General features: G+C 38.3%; 1 pseudogene; it reads right to left on the bottom strand.

Annotated features, from left to right (window-relative positions):
• Nucleotides 1–664: 664 nt before the first annotated feature.
• On the bottom strand, nucleotides 665–4,767 carry LOC101343036 (eukaryotic translation initiation factor 3 subunit F pseudogene; annotated as a pseudogene).
• Between the last annotated feature and the right edge of the window lie 10,148 nt (nucleotides 4,768–14,915).

Genomic DNA, 14,915 nt, shown 5'->3' with positions numbered 1-14,915 from the left:
TACCTCCCTTGTGATAATTTGTATTAGATCTTTCCTTTTCATAGTATATAAGAAATAATGTTTCTCTCTGTTTCAAAATCTTGTTGCAACATAAAAAATAAGCCTCCAAATTCTTTCTGGTTCCTTTCTCTCTGAGTAGTTCATTAACACTTAAATAGTTTTTATTTTTCTCTACACGTCGTGTTAAAACTCAAATCCAGTGAGATACTTTGGTAATAAAATGTAAAGACTACAAGAGAGAAAATAGAAAAAAAATATATATACACATATATATACATAGGAGCCCTGATTAAGCACTGGGGTGCTAACTGAAAGGTCAGTGGTTTAAACCTACCAGCCACTCTGTGGGAGAAAGATGTGGCAGCCTGCTTCCATAAAGATTTACAGCCTTGGAAACACTACGGGGCAGTTCTACCTTGTCCTATAGGGTCATATGAGTTGGAATTGACTTGACAGCAATGGGTTTTATTTATACATAAATAAATAATAATAATAAATATATATTTTTTTTCGGTTTACAAAAAGCAGGCTATGTTTATTTAGAGTCACAATCAGTTGTCTGATTCAGTGTGATTCAAGACCACAAAGAAACCATTTCTCCTTCACTCCATTCTGAGCCCCAGGGTTGGGGCCCACATTGGCAAGAGTGTTGCTTGGGGCCCGCTCACAGGTTTACAAGTTTCTCATTGCGGGCAATCTACGACTGCGTAAGTTTGGCCATGTAGGTCACCATCAGCAGGTCATTGATGTTGCTGTTGAGCATGGTCTCAAAGTCATCAGGAATGATTTTGGGTACTTGGTTAACCATATTCATCAAGAAGCAGCCCACCGTATTGTCAACTGACACCTTTCCAGATGGTACATCCTCTGCATGCTGCAATACTGTGCTTAGCACATCCTGAATGTGAGCTGACATCCCTCCGACTTGCCTGCAAGCCTGAGCACCTGGTTCGGGCTAAAACAGGTCTTCATAACCGGGTCAATTCCAATGCATTCAGTGTCATAATATGCAGGTTTTATGGTCAGAGGTGTGAACATCACCCCCATGGTCCTCCCAGGGACACCCATTAAAGTGTTGACATAGGCCTTCATTCCCATGTGGCCATTCTGGAGGGTAGTGTCCACAGTGAGGTGAATGGGATTGGAGGTCTCTTGGTTGTTGTACTCATGGATCAGCACAGAGTATCTATCTATCTATCTATATATATACACCAAGGTCCCTAGGTGATACAAACAGTTTGTGCTCGATTGCTACCCTAAATGTTGGTGGTTCAAACCCACCCAGTGGTAGGAACCATGGAAGAAAAGGCCTGGCTAGCTGCTTCTGTAAAGACTACAGCCAAGAAAACCCTAGAGTAGTTCTACTCTGTAACACATGGGTTCACCATGAGTCGGCATCAGCTTGATGGCAACTAACAACAACAACATAAATATAGCAACTGTGAAAGGGATTTTATCACGATAAGTACCTGGCCTGCCCAGGTAGCACTCTTCGTCTTCATCTTATAGACAGGAACTCCCTTCCCCCACCTAAAGTCAACAAGGGCTGCACTTTCCACCACTTAAAGAAACACCAACGGAGACCAGTGGGAACCCCAGTGGCAGGAGATAAATCATGCAGACCAAAATAGCACCATGAGGGCTCTGAAAATTAAATTGTCATTGGAATCATAACTCACAAAAAAGGCCAGAACCTGCATGCTAAACCTAACTAGGGTGACTACCTGCTAAAATAACAAATATAGATGGGTTTAGAGTCTGCTAACATAATAGCCAAAATGTCTAGGATATAATAAAAAAAATCCTCTGTCCTACCAACAACCTGGAAAATTACAGCCTGATAAAAAAAGACAATCACCTGATGCTAACACTGAGATGAATCAAACATCGCAATTATCTGAAAAGAATTTTAAAGCAACCACTATAAAAATAATTTAACAAGCAATTACAAATTTTTTTGAAATAAATGAAAAAGTAGAAAGTCTCAGCAAAGAAATAAGTTGTAAAAAAATCAAATTATAGAACTAAAAAATACCATAAAGTAAATATTAAAACAAACAAAAACTCTGGATGGGCTTAACAGTAAAGTGGAATTGACAAAGGATAGAATCAGTAAACATGGACACGCTTCAATAGAATTTACCCCATCTGAGCAACAGAGAGAAAATAGACTGAAAAAATAATGTGAGGCAATAATGAAAGATCCAACATTCCTATCACTGGAAGTTCCAGCTATTATTTATTTTAATTCTCTTTCAGCTCCACTTTATTCTTCCTCTCCTTCTATGATTCCACATGGGTTGTTCCTAAAGCAGTACTGAGAAGGACATTTATATCACTGAATGTTTAATTTAGAAAAGAGAAAAGGTCTCAAATCAATAATCTAAGGTTACGGCCCAAAAAAACTAAGAAAAAATAAAAAGAGCAAAATAAATCCAAAACAAGCAGAAGGAAGTAAACAAGAGCAGAAATGGATGAAAATGGAAAAAAGAAAACAATAGAGAAAATTAAAAACCAAGAAGTTAGTTCTTCAAAAAAATCAATAAAATTGATAAACCTCTGATAAGACTGACAAATATAAAAAGGGAAAAGGTACAAATCATTGATATGAGGTGTGATTGAAACTATTGATAACAGAAGATGTCACTACAGATTCTAGTCATTAAAAGGAATGCTGTGAACAACTTCATGCTCATAAATATGGCATCTTTGAAGAAATAGACCAATTCCTCAAAAACTGCAAACTATCAAAACTCAAGCAAGATGAAATTGATAATCTGAGTAGTCCTGTAACCATTAAAGAAATATAATTTGTAATTTAAAAATATCCTGAAAAGAAATCTTTAGGTCCAGATTGTTTCAATGGAGAAATCTACCTAATGTTTAAAGTATTAACACCAATTTTACATAATTTCTTCCAGAAATATAGAAGAGGAGGTATCACTTCCCAACAAAAATCCTCAACAAAATATTATCAAATAGAGTCCAACAACATATGAATGGAAGTATACACCATGAGCAAGTGAGATTTATTCCAGATACTCAAAGTTGGTTCGACCTTTGAAAAATCAATCAGTGTAAACTGCCTTATCAACAGAGTGAAGAAGAAAAATTATATGATAATATCAATTGACACAGGAAAACCACTCGACAGAATCCAACACCCATTCATGAAAAATCTCTCAGCAAATTAGAAATAGAGGGAAACTACCTCAACTTGATAAAGAGCATCTACAAAAATCCTACAGCTAACATCATACTTAATGGTGAACAGCTGAATGCTTTTCCTCCAAAATTAGGAATAAGGCAACTATGTCTGCTCTTACTACTCATATTCAACATAATACTGGATGTTCTAGCAACTGAAATAAGTTAATACAAACTAAATAAAAGACGTACATATTGGACAGGAAGAAATAGAACCATCCTTACTTTCAGATGGCATGAATCTCCACATAGGAAATCTTAAGGAATCTACCAAAAACTCTAGAATAATAAGTGAGTTCAGTAGGGTCTCAGGCACAAGATCAACACACAAAAATCAGTAACATTTCTACATACTAACAATGAGTATGTGGAAACCCAAATTAAAAATATAATAGCATTTACAATCACTCCAAATAAAGTGAAATACTTAAATATAAACTTAACAATACTTGTACAGGAACTGTATCTGAAAATTACAAAATGCTGACTTAAAAAAAATATATCAAAGTACACCTAAAGAAATGGAGAGACATACTGTGATCATAGGCTGAGAGACTCAACATAGTAATGAAGTCAATTCTTCCCAAATTGACCTATAGGTTTAATGCAATTACCATCAAAATCCCATAAAGTGTTTTTATGGACATAGACAAGCTTATTCTAAAATTTATTTGAAAGACACATGCCCTAGAACAGCTAACTCACACTTGAAAATGAAGAACAAAATATGAGGAATCACTCTACTTGATTTCAAGACTTACTATATAGCTACAGTATCAAGAGTGGTTGGTGTTGGCAATAGACACATAGGTCAATGGAACAGAATAGAGAACCCAGAAATAGATCCACACAACTACGTCCAAATGATTTTTGACAAAAGTGCAAAAGCAATTCAATGGACAAAGAATAGCCTTTTTAACAAATGATGCTGAAGAAATCAGACATCCATAGGCTAAAAAAATAAATAAATAAACAAATAAATCTTGACCTAAATCTCCACTTAAAAAAAACAATAATAATTCAAAATAGACCATGTTCTTAAATGTAAAACTAGAAACTTTTTTTTTAATTGGACTTTATCAAAATTAAAAACTTTTGTTCTGTGAAATACTGCATGAAGAGAATGTCAAGTATGGCTATCAACCAGAAGAAATTCAAATCACATACCTGACAAAGGACTAGAATCCAGAATATATAAAGAACTCTTAAAATTTAATGGTAAAAAATTCAATAAGGAAAACAGCTGAAAATGGCATACAGATTGCAAATAAGCACACGTAAATTATTCAATATCATAGCGCTAAAGAAATGCAAATTAAAGCACAATGATATACCACTACACACCTATCGGAGTGGCTAAAACAGAAATTAATGACAATATTGTCACTAATTTCTGGTGGTGATGGTATCCTCTGGTGAGGATGTAAAGAAGCTGGATCACTCATATGTTGCTGGTGGGGATATGAAATAGTACAGTCACTCTGCAAAAAGAGTTTGGCAGTTTCTTACAAAACTGAACATGCAACCACCATGAAAACCAGCAATTGCACTCTTGGACATTATGCGACAGAAATGAAGGCATGTTTGCGTAAAAACCTATACATAAATATTCATAGCAGCTTTATTCATAATTGCCAGAAACTGGAAACAACACAGATGTCCTTCAATGGTCGAATGGTTAAACATACTGACACATTCATTCCATGGAGTACAGGTAGTCTCTGATTTACGACAGGGTTCCATTCCGACAACTTCGTCATAAGTCTGTCTAACATAAAAGTCAAATACCTCTTTTTTTTTTTTCAGTTTTCATTATTATTGCCTTTTATTATCAGTATCTTAATAAATCTGATCTTTGAACATCTGTGAGAGAACATCCGAGAATGATAACATCAGCAAATTACACCCTGCAACATTGTATGTGATACATGTTACTATCAGACGGTCTTAAGTGTGGTTCGTCATAACTTGAATACGTCATAAGTTGGAGACTACCTGGGCTACTCAGCAATAAAAGGAACAAACTATTGATGCATGCAACAACTTTGGTGAGTCTTGAGGGAATTATGCAGAGTGAAAAGAGCAATCCCAAAAGATTACGTACTTCATGGTTTTATTTAAATAACATTTTAAAAATGATAAAGTTGTGGAAATGGGGAACAGATTAGTGGTTGCCAGAGGCTAGGGGCAGGCGTAGGGGTGAGGCAGAGGGAGGGAGGTGTATGGCTATAAAAGGGCAACAGGAGAGATCCTGTGATGATGAAACTGTTCTTTATCTTGACTGTATCGATATCAATAGCCTGGTTGTGATATTGTATTATAGTTTTGCAAGATGGTACCATTGGGAGAAACTAGGTAAAGAATACATGAGATCTCTTTTTTATTTCTTACAACTCCATGTGAATCTACAATTATCTCAAAATAAAAACTTTAATTAAAAAATGTTATTAGTTGCTGTAGAGTCAGCTCTGACTCATGGCGACCTTTCAAAAATACAGAAAGCTATAAACCTTTTGGGGATGGTAGATGTAGAGACTGAACTAAATGACCTTATAGGATCTTTTCCAATTTTCATGAATCATCTTCCCCACATTTGGTGATACCTAAAATGGTCATCTTTCTCTTCTCCAAGGAGTGATTCGTTTGCCCTGTTTCCTATGACAGCAGCCAGTGACCAATGATCCACACTGTCCAGAGGCTGATGGAGCCCTGAATAGCTTTGTGGTCTTGGACCCCTCAGTTTTTCTCCCTGGGTCTCTGCTTTATCTGTAATGTAAAGAAGTTTAGAGATCTCTAGATAATATGATTTCAGCCTCAAAATTCTAGAATTCCATTCTTTTTTCTTTTGTATTTAGCTTCTACAACCAACAAAAGTGAAAAATGTCAAATTATTAGGCCTTTAACACCCTTCTCATGTTAGCTTCATCTCTGTTAACTTGGGTTTCATTCCTGGTCTGCTCTTACACCACTAGACTACCAGGAAATATTAAGCTCTTTCTCCAAATTGCCATCTGCCTAGAGTATAATAGCCTTTTCAAGATCCAATTATTTTCTGCTTTGAATTTTTTGTTGATACCGTGAGTTTTCACTAACGGAAGCATGCTGAATCATTGAATGTTGTTGAATTTTTGGTAGGTAGTATGGATTGTTTTTTCTTGCCCCCTCCCACAAGCCTACCCTTAGAGTCCAGAGACATACTTTGTCCCACTAATTCTAACCCCAGAGTCCTCCCTGGGTCCACTGGGACATGTTGTTGTTCTGAGGTGCTGTCGAGATGATTCCAACTCATAGCAACCCTATGAACAACAGAACAAAACACTGCCCAGTCCTGCGCCATCCTCACAATCATTGTCATGCTTGAGCCCACTGGGACATATGTGTCCCCAAAATTTTTTTCAAAATTTCTATTTTTCCCACCAAAAATGCACACACCTCATACAATAGCCTGTAGAAACAGTAATTTGTGGCACACACTCATTTTTTTTCAGTTTCAGATAGTCATAAAGGCCTCTGCCTTATGGCAGCATGCACTGTCAGTGGGAAAGCAGCTTCCCAATGAACCTGAGAGGCAGAAAATGTTGGTGGGCAACCATATAACCCACAGGTCATGAAAAGAAAGCATAGTTGTGGGTATTAAAAACTGAAACATAATTCCTGAAAAGTAAGGCAAAAACAAATGATGGTCTTTCCACAGCATTAAGCTACCCCTTGAGACACACATCCCTTGTCAGTGCATATATGGAAATTGCTCCCTACTTAGATTTGCACTCCCTTTTGAACAAAACAGTCTCAGCTGAGCTTGCTGCTGGATGACAACCATATCTGTTAAACTGGATGGAAGAAAAATGCTATTTCATTACTATCTGTTGTGCATCCTGTGTGACTGGCTTCTAGATTGTTGATTTCTTTTAAAAATATACTATGTTATTTCAGAAACCCATCAGCAGATGCTCTCTGTCTACAGGGAATGAGTGAGAGCAAGCTGGCCAGTGGCTGAGTTGTGCTGCTGCTGCTGATCAAATCCCTGCTATGATGTGGGTGGTCTGGGCACAGCTCCAGAAGGCCACTGAGAGGCACTGCTAGGTGGCTGAGAACTTGGAACAACAACAAAAAGGTAGAGGAAAGGAAGAAAAGAGAAGAGATAGACAAACTTCAACCCTTGAATGACTCAGATTGCCAAATGATATACTGAAGATAAGTCTACTCAGATATCAAAATGGTTTCATGTTCCATTGGTATGATACTATTAAACTTTTTTACTTCTCAAACTATCTTTCTTATTTTCCCCAGAAGTCTCAAGTTTTAAATGATTATTTTTTCAACTAAACAAATTGCATCAGTTAGATATCAATACTTTGATTCTCCACTTTGAATTAGACAGCAACGTATAATTGCAAGTCATCTTCTGGTCAGTACCAGTGTTAACAGGTAAAGCTAACGAAATTCAAATCAAAAGTAAAGGAACGTGTTACTTTATTCACCACTGCAGTCTTATCCCAGGTAAATATAAAATTTCCATTGCACTTTTTAAGATAGTAAAACTAATGAGGGCCACAGTTAAAATGCAAAGGCTTAGTTTAGGAACATTCTTTTAGCACTGGACACTCACAATAAAAAAGCCACAGCCTTCAAGTAGTCTAATGTGACTGGCTCAGAGCCTTAGCCATGAGGTGCTTAATATGAGCATTTCTGGAATGTTTCCAATGGTTCAGATGTTGGTTCAAATCGCAGTTGCACTATTTATATATTGTGTCACCATGGGCCCATTGTTTCACTTTTATTTTTATATTTTATTGTACTTTTTTTTATTTTTATTTTTTAATTGTACTTTCAGTGAAGGTTTACAGAACAAATAGTTTCTCATTAAACAGTCAGTACCCATATTGTTTTATGACATTGGTTAACAACCCCACGACATGTCAACACAATCCCTTCTCGAACTTTTTTTTTCGTGAAAATATACATAGCCAAAGATACACCATTTCAAAAATTTCAACATGCACAGCTCAGTGACATCAACTGTGCTCTTCCAGTTGTGCTGCTATTCTCACTTTAGATGAAGGTTTACTGAACAAAATAGTTTCTCATTAAACAGCTAGTACACATATTGCCCTACGACAATGGTTAACAACCCCACTACACGTCAACACTGTCCTTACTCAACCTTGGGTTCCCTAACACCAGCTTTCCTGTCCCCTTCTGCCTTCTAGTCCTTGTCCATGGACTGCTGTGCCTCATTAGTTCCACTTGGTTTTATGGGGCTGTCCAATCCCCGGCTGAACGGTGAACCTCAGAAGTGACTTCACCACTGAGCTAAAAGGGTGTCTGGAGGCCATACTCTTGGAGTTTCTCCAGTTTCTTTCAGGCCAGTAAATCTGGTCTTTTTGTGTGTATGTGTTAGAATTTTGTTCTACATCCCTCTCCAGCTCTGTCCAGAACCTTCTGTTGTGATGCCAGTCAGAGCAGTAAGTGGTAGCAGCCGGGCACCATCTAGCCGTACTGGACTCAGTCTGGTGGAGGCCTTGGTAGCTGTGGTCCATTAGTCCTATTTTATGGTACTTTTGTTGAAAGTGTATGTAGCAAATAGGTTCCCATTCAACAAATTCTGCACGTATTGTTCAGTGACGTTGGTTATATTCTTCACATTTCCATACTAGCTGTTCCGTTTCTAATAACCTAGTCTCTCTGACCCCTATCTTCTCATCTTTGCCTTAGGTAATTGTTGACCATTTGGTTTCATATAGATGATTTTTTAAAGGAGCACAGTACTCACAGGTGATATGCTTTATTTTATGAGCTACTCTGCTATTTAGATAAAAGGTGACTTCATAGAATAGTTTTGGTTCAACGTTTAAAGAGTATCTCAGGGCAACAGTCTCGAGGATTCTTCCAGTCTCATTTGGTCCAGTAAGTCAGGATTTTTTAAGAATTTGAGGTTCTGCTCCACATTTTTCTCCCTTTCTATCAGGATCCATCTATTGTGGCCCTGATCAGAATGTTTGGTAGTCGTAGCTGGGCACCACCTAGTTCTTCCGGTCTCAGGATAGAGGACCTATTCTTGTCTTTTTATAAAAGGGAGATCATACAGTATTTGTCTTTTTGTGATTGACTTATTTCATTCAGTATAATGTCCTCCAGACTCATGCATGTTGCAAGATGTTTTGAGAACTTATCATTTTTTGTGGCTGCATAGTATTCCATTGCATGTATGTACCACATTTTGTTTATCTATTCATCCATTGATGGGCACTTAGGTTGTTTTCGTCTTTTTGCTATTGTGAATAGTGCTGCAATGAACATAGACGTGCATTACTTAACCTTTTTGAACCTTGATTTCCTCATCAACCAAACAGAAACAGTGATATCTATGTCCTATAGTAGGTTGTCAAGAAATTATAGCCATGATTATTGTTGAATGACCAAGAGTTTAAACAGATGAGATCCAAAGACAGATACATCTAGGTAGAGTGAGCCTAGTATCTTCTAGAAAATATTTTTTACATGTTTTCTTCTTATTCTGTTTTTCCTTTCTAGAATTAGGGGTAGAAGTTGGTGCATAAGATGAAGGGAAGAAGCAAAAGATGGACAATAGGGAGCGGGTGAAAGAAAGCCATCCCATAAGTCTGTTTTGCTAATGATATTTTCAAATATCTTGTCCTTTAGTTCTTCTCTTTTTAGGCAAAATTTCTTCATTCCTTCACTGGTTTGTCATTGTGGCAGTTATGGTGAGTTGCCTATCTAATTATTACTCTCTCCCTTTTTCTTATTAACAGAACTCTGATAAGTTTGTATAGAGCTACAATAAGCCCAGTTAAAAATACTTCCTTCCTCTGTACTTCCTTGTAGCTGACAGTGGCCTGTGATTGAGTTCAACCAGACTTAATTGTGAAGTCTCAAGGTTTAATCTCATTTGTTCAATTAGAACTTTCAATCAAGTCTTTGGGCCTAACTTCTGGTCAATGAGAGTTAAACAAAAGTCTATTAGGTAGGCCTAAGAGAAAAGCCTGCTCCTTCTCCTATTAAAAATGGACAGATTCAGCCAGCAGGCACCTCTTGCATTCACCAGTCCCATAACCTCCTCCTGCCTGAAATTCAGTGACTACACATGAAGCCACCATCTTGTGGCCAATAAAACAAAGTTACACACCAAGGATGGGAGAGCAGGTTTTGGATTACATGGAGCTGAATGCAATTCCAAATCCCCTCATCATGTGGATGACCGCTAGCTTATGAGGCTTCATATGTGAAGCATTGTCATGCAATGTGTTACAGTGCTGGTTACTGCTGCTCAACATGGTTTCTCGACAGAGACACACATGATTGCTCAGCAAGCACCTTCTCTTGGCAGGAGAGTCTTCTTCAGAAGTGTAGGTACTAGTATCTACCTCTGGAAGGGAGACAAGAAAGGAGTGCCTTTCGGTCCTGGTAGTGCTGTCAATCACAGTGCCCCACCCCCAGGCCATGGTGGGGGGCAGGGCATGGGACCCCAGGAGGGCAAGCGGAAGATTGAGGAGAGTGCAAGTGGAGTCAAGGCATCCCAATGGCCCCGCCTTAAAGAAGCTAAGAGTTCCTGCAACTGACAACTCTAGAGCTATACTGGTTCCTTACCTTCCGAGCAACTGGTTGTTCAGCTTCTCCCCAAATTCTGTGATTTACCCAGTAGCTGTCCAGTATATTCCCTACCACCATTACTCATGTATTTTTTTCCCCCTTTAAGATACCTAGAGTCTCTCTCTCTCTCTCTCTCTTTCACTTGTAAAGAAAGATCCCTAAGGGATACAGGTTGGGTGATGGGATAGGGAGGAAAAGGAAGGAATGAAAAAAAAAAGCCAAAAACTTTCAGAATTCTGCCTTAGGAGACTGATTCTGATTATCATTTTAAGAAAAAAAAACTGAAATTCTTTATGTCAGTGGATTTATGAAAATTCACTTAACTAGACACCTGAACCACCACTCGTCTGTCAGTTTATCATATTGTGGTGGCTTGCATGTTGCTCTGATGTTGGAAGCTATGTCACTGGTATTTCAAATACCAGTAGGGTCACTCATGGTTGACAAGTTTCAGCAGAGCTTTCAGACTAAGATAGACTAGGAAGAAGGACCTGGCAATCTACTTCTAAAAAAATTGTACAGTGAAAACCTGATCAGTAGCAGTGGAACATTGTCTGATATAGTTCCATAAGATGAGCCTCTCAGGTTGGAAGGCTCTCAAAATACTACTGGAGAAGAGCTGCCTCCTCAAAGTAGAGTCAACCATAATGATGTGGATGGAGTCAAGCTTTCGTGACTGTCTTAGGCTGGGTTCTCTAGAGAAGCAAAACAGTGAAGCATATAAATAAATAAATAAATACATATATATATAGAGAGAGAGACAGAGAGAGACAGAGAGAGAGAGAGAGGCAGGGAGAGAGAGATTTATATCAAGAAAATGGCTCACACAGTTGTAGAGAATGGAAAGTCCAAAGTCCATGGGCACAGCCAAGTTGACATACAACCTTAACCATCACAGGGACATTCATTTCCTGATGTTGCACAACTCAAAATGGGAAGAAACAGCTACAAACATCCATTAATGATCGGAATGTAGAATGTATGAAGTATGAATCAAGGAAAATTGGAAGTCATCGAAAATGAAATGGAATGCTTGAAGATCCATATCCTAGACATTAGTGAGCTGAAATGGACTTGCATTGGCCATTTTGAATTGTACAATCATATGGTCTACTATTTTTGACAATTTCCAATTATGCTAGATTCATACTTTGTACATTCCATGTTCCAATTATTAATGGATGTTTGCAGCTGTTTCTTCTTATTTTGAGTCATGTCACATCAGCAAATGAAGGTACCAAAAGCTTGACTCTATCCACATCATTAAGGTAGACTCTATTTTGAGGAGGCGGCTCTTCCCCAGTCATTTTTTGAGTGCCTTCCAACCTGGGGGGCTCATCTTCCGGCACTATATCAGACAATGTTCCCAACGCATAAACATCAATATCCTAGACATTGGTGAGCTAAATGAAATGGACTGGTGTTGCCCATTTTGAATTGGACAATCATATGGTCTACTATGCCGGGAATGACAACTTGAAGAGGAATGGCATTGCGTTCATCATCAAAAAGAACATTTCAAGATCTATCCTGAAGTACAACACTGTCAGTGATAGGATAATATCCATACGTCTACAAGGAAGACCAGTTAATATGACTATTTTTCAAATTTACGCACCAACCACTAAGGCCAAAGACGAAGAAATGGAAGATTTTTACCAACTTCTGCAGTCTGAAGTGATCAAACATGCAATCAGGAAGCATTGATAATTACTGGTGATTGGAATGCAAAAGTTGGAAACGAAGAAGGATCGGTAGTTGGAAAATATGGCCTTGGTGATAGAAACGATGTTGGAGATTGCACGATAGAATTTTGCAAGACCAACAACTTCTTCATTGCAAATAGCTGTTTTCAACAACATAAATGGCAACTATACACATGGACCTCGCAAGATGGAATACACAGGAATCAAACTGACTACATCTGTGGAAAGAGATGATGGAAAAGCTCAACATCATCAGTCAGAACTTGGCCAGGGGCCGACTGCGGAACAGACCATCAATTGCTCATATGCAAGTTCAAGTTGAAACTGAAGAAAATTAGGACAAGTCCACGAGAGTCAAGTACGACCTTGAGTATATCCCACCTGAATTTGGAGACCGTCTCAAGAATAGAGTTGATGTATTGAACACTAATGACCAAAGACCAGATGAGTTGTGGAATGACATCAAGGACATTATACATGAAGAAAGCAAGAGGTCATTAAAAAGGCAGGAAAGAAAGAAAAAAACAAAATGGATGTCAGAAGAGACTCTGAAACTTGCTCTTGAACATAGAGTAGCTAAAGCAAAAGGAAGAGATGATGAAGTAAAAGAACTGAACAGAAGATTTCAAAGGGCAGCTCGAGAAGACAAAGTAAAATATTATAATGACATGTGCAAAGGCCTGGAGATAGAAAATCAAAAGGGAAGAACATGCTCAGCATTTCTCAAGCTGAAAGAACTGAAGAAAAATTTCAAGCCTCAAGTTGCAATAGTGACGGATTCTATGGGGAAAATATTAAACGACATAGAAAGCATCAAAAGAGGATGGAAGGAATACACAGAGTCATTATACCAAAAAGAATTGGTCGACGTTCAACCATTTCAAGAGGTAGCATATGATCAGGAACTGACGGTACTGAAGAAAGAAGTCCAAGCTGCACTGAAGGCACTGGTGAAAAACAAGGCTCCTGGAATTGATGGAATAGCAATCAAGATATTTCATCAAACGGATGCAGCGCTAGAAGTGCTCACTCATCTATGCCAATATATTTGGAAGACAGCTACCTGGCCAACTGACTGGAAGAGATCCATATTTATGACTATTCTCAAGAAAGGTGATCCAACTGAATGTGGAAGTTATTGAACAACATCATTAATATCACACACAAGTAAAATTTTGCTGAAGATTATTCAAAAGTGGCTGCAGCAGTGTATCAACACGGAACTGCCAGAAATTCAGGCCAGATTCAGAAGAGGACACGGAATCAGGGATATCATTGCTGATGTAGATGGATCCTGGCTGAAAGCAGAAAATACCAGAAAGATTCTACCTGTGTTTTATTGACTATGCAAAGGCATTAGGTTGTGTGGATCATAACAAATTATGAATAACATTGCAAAGAATGGGAATTCCAGGACACTTTATAGTAATCATAAGGAACCTGTACATAGATCAAGAGGCAGTTGTTTGGACAGAACAAGGGGATACTGCGTGGTTTAAACACACGAAAGGTGTGCATCAGGGTTGTATTGTTTCACCATACCTATTCAATCTGTATGCTGAGCAAATAATCCGAGAAACTGGATTACATGAAGAAGAACGGGGCATCAGAATTGGAGGAAGATTCATTAACAACCTATGTTACGAAGATGACACAACCTTGCTTCCTGAAAGTGAAGAGGACTTGAAGCACTTACTGATGAAGAGCAAAGACCACAGCCTTCAACATGGATTACACCTCAACATAAAGAAAACAAAAATCCTCACAACTGGACCAATAAGCAACATCATGATAAATGGAGAAAAGACTGAAGTTGTCAAGGATTGCAGTTTACTTGGATCCACAAACAACACCCATGGAAGCAGCAGTTAAGAAATCAAAAGACACATTGCACTGGGCAAATCTGCTGCAAAAGACCCCTCTAGAGTGTTGGAAAGCAAAGATGTCACCTTGGAGACTAAGGTGTGCCTGACCCAAGCCATGGTATTTTCAGTCGCACCATATGCATGCAAAAGCTGGACAATAAATAAGGAAGACGGAAGAAGAATTGATGCCTTTGAATCGTGTTGCTGGAGAATATTGAATATACCATGGACTGCCAAAAGAAGGAAAAAATCTGTCTTGGAAGAAATACAAGCAGAATGCTTCATAGAAGCAAGGATGGTGCGACTACGTCTTACATACTTTGAGCATGCTGTCATGAGGGATCAGTCCCTGGAGAAGGACATCATGTTTGGAAAAGTCCAGGGTCAGTGAAAAAGAGGAAGACCCTCAATGAGATGGATTGACACAGTGGCTGCAACAAGGAGCTCAAGCATAACAATGATTGTGGGCATGGTGCAGGACTGGGCAGTGGTTCACTCTGTTGTACATAGAGTTGCTATGAGTTGA

This window comes from Trichechus manatus, unplaced genomic scaffold (assembly GCF_000243295.1).
Source record: "Trichechus manatus latirostris isolate Lorelei unplaced genomic scaffold, TriManLat1.0 scaffold00156, whole genome shotgun sequence".
NCBI lineage: Eukaryota > Metazoa > Chordata > Mammalia > Sirenia > Trichechidae > Trichechus > Trichechus manatus.
The sequence above is the reverse complement of the archived record's forward strand: the minus strand, read 5'-3'. Positions and strand labels throughout refer to the sequence as shown.